The following is a 2,675-nucleotide window of genomic DNA, read 5'->3' on the forward strand; positions in this document are numbered from 1 at the left end:
AGGACCTCTATTATTTGATAGTGAAAATGAAAGCACAACTCATAGAAATCGTAGAGAAATAAGGCGGAGTCTACAGTAGATAGAGGAAGAGCACAAGGATGATACCAATAATACTGAGGAGATGGCTGAAAATTGAAATAATCCATTACCTCCTGTGGTTGCTGTGAATCCTGTAAATCAGAATCCTGCTCCTCGTATTATGTACGACTATGCCAAGCCTAATTTAGCAGGGGCTGAATCGAGTATTGTGAGACCTGCTATTGCTGCAAATAACTTCGAACTGAAGCCGAACACCATTCAGATGATCTAACAATTTATTCAATTCGATGGTTTGCAAGATGAGGATCCAAATACTCATTTGGCTAACTTTCTGGAGTACTGTGATACTTTCAAAATTAATGGCTTTCTGATAATGCCATTCGCCTTCGGTTATTTCCCTTTTCATTGAGCAATAAAGCTAAACAGTGGTTGAACTCTCTACCACAAGGGTCCATCACTACATGGGAGCAAATGACCGAAAAGTTTCTGTTGAAATACTTTCCGTCGGCCAAGATGGCAAAGTTGAGGAATTATATATCGTCCTTTGTACAAATGGACTGAAAAACCCTATACGATGCATGGGAGAGGTATAAGGATTTATTGAGAGGGTGCCTTCACATGGATTACCCTTATGGTTACAATTTTAGACTTCTACAATGGTTTGAACCCCTCAACTAGACAACTGATTGATGCAGCTGCCGGTGGTACCCTAAATAACAAAACACCTGAGGAGGCTTATGAGTTTATTGAAGAGATGTCACTGAATAATTATAAGTGGCAAGTCATGAGGACAAAGTCGACAAAAGTCACTGATGTTTTTATCCTCGACATGATCACCATGTTATCAAACTAGGTAGAGCTCTTAAATAAAACGATTGATGGTTTATGTGTTTCTAGGCAGGTACATTTGGTGATGCAATGTGACACAAGTGGAGGAGGAATGAATAATCCAGAATGCCTAGCCTACGACCCTAGCACTACGAATAAACAAGTCAGCTATATGGGTAACAATTCTAGACCTCAGAATAACCCCTATAGTAATACTTACAATCTAGGTTGGAGGAACTATCCCAACTTCTCTTGGGGTGGTCAAGGTAATCAAATACTGCAACCTCTTCCAGGTTTTCAACAACCACCTTACCAGCAGGAGAAGAAGCCGAACCTTGAGAAGATGCTAACGAAATTCATCTCGGTGTCAGAAATATGTTTCCAAAACACCGAAACAGTACTTAAAAATCAGCAAGCGTCGATTCAAGGGCTCCAGAATCAAATAAGTCAGCTTACTAAGCTGATATCAGAAAGACCACAAGGTAGCTTGCCTAGCAACACCGAGACTAACCCAAGAGAGTAGCTCCATGCGATTACTGTTCGATATGAAGAAGGGTTAGTTGAGTCCAAACCAGAACCAAGAGAAGAAAGCGTGGTAAGTAAAGATAAGGTGGATGAAAACCAGAGTAAACAAAAACCGGTAAGTAAAGTATACACCTAATGAACCATACCTCAACGCGACAAAGAAAGACCTCACAAATAAACAATTTGGCAAATTTCTTAACCTTTTGAAAAATTTGAATATTAACTTACCATTTATTGAAGCTCTTTCACAGATGCCCAACTCAGTAAAATTTTTAAAAGAGCTTTTGAAAAATAAACGTAAGTTAGATGATTCGTCGCACATGGAGTTGAATGCAGTTTGCTCGGCTATTTTGCAGAATAAACTACCCAGTAAATTAAAAGATCCAGGGAGTTTTACTATTCCTTATTTAATTGGTAGTTTAGATGTTAATAATGCTTTGGCTGACTTAGGGGCAAGCATTAACGTCATGCCCTATAAAATGTTTAAGCAACTAGGTTTTAGGAAACCCAAACAAACTAGGATGAGTATTCAATTAGCGGATAAAACTATTAGATTTCCTAGGGGTATAATTGAAGATGTGCTTGTAAAGATTGATAAATTTATATTCTCAGTTGACTTTGTTATTTTAGACATGGATAAGGATGGTGACGTACCTTTAATTTTAGGATGCCCTTTTTTATCAACTGCTAGAACTATCATTGATGTTGGTACAGTTGAACTCACCTACGTCTAGATGATAATACGATCACGCTCCAAGCTCGTGATTTGGTTAAAGCATCAAGTTATAAAGACAATTTTATAAATCATGTTAATAAGACTAATCATGTGGTTCAACCTTCTTTGTAGGAAACACTTTCAAGAAGCACAAATGAGCCACGTTTTAGTTCATGTGCCAACAATGGAACCATCCATGAAAGACGAATGCTACAGATAGATGAACTAGACAAATGACGGACTTATGTCAATGAGGAACAGAAGCAACACCATGTCGAGCTTAACGATAGAACCAATCAATTTAAGGTTGGGGACCAGGTACTGTTAGATGAAATGGATCCCCGAGTTGTTACTTCAAAGCCTAACGCAAACGGAGCAACTCCTTTTATGGTACTAAATGTTTTCCCATAAGGTATGGTCGAGGTAACTCATTCTAAATTTGGTACTTTTAAGGTAAATAGTACTCGACTTAAACCTTATCTTGATGCTAGAACTGATAACAGGAGAAAGGAGTTTCAACTCCTCGAACCATCGTGACTGTGCGAATACGAGGTAAGTCGAGCTTAAA

General features: G+C 38.4%; 1 pseudogene; it reads right to left on the reverse strand.

Annotated features, from left to right (window-relative positions):
• Nucleotides 1–558: 558 nt before the first annotated feature.
• Nucleotides 559–659, reverse strand: LOC128281627 (small nucleolar RNA R71; annotated as a pseudogene).
• Between the last annotated feature and the right edge of the window lie 2,016 nt (nucleotides 660–2,675).

The sequence above is a fragment of the Gossypium arboreum genome, chromosome 1 (assembly GCF_025698485.1).
Source record: "Gossypium arboreum isolate Shixiya-1 chromosome 1, ASM2569848v2, whole genome shotgun sequence".
Taxonomy (NCBI): Eukaryota; Viridiplantae; Streptophyta; class Magnoliopsida; order Malvales; family Malvaceae; genus Gossypium; species Gossypium arboreum.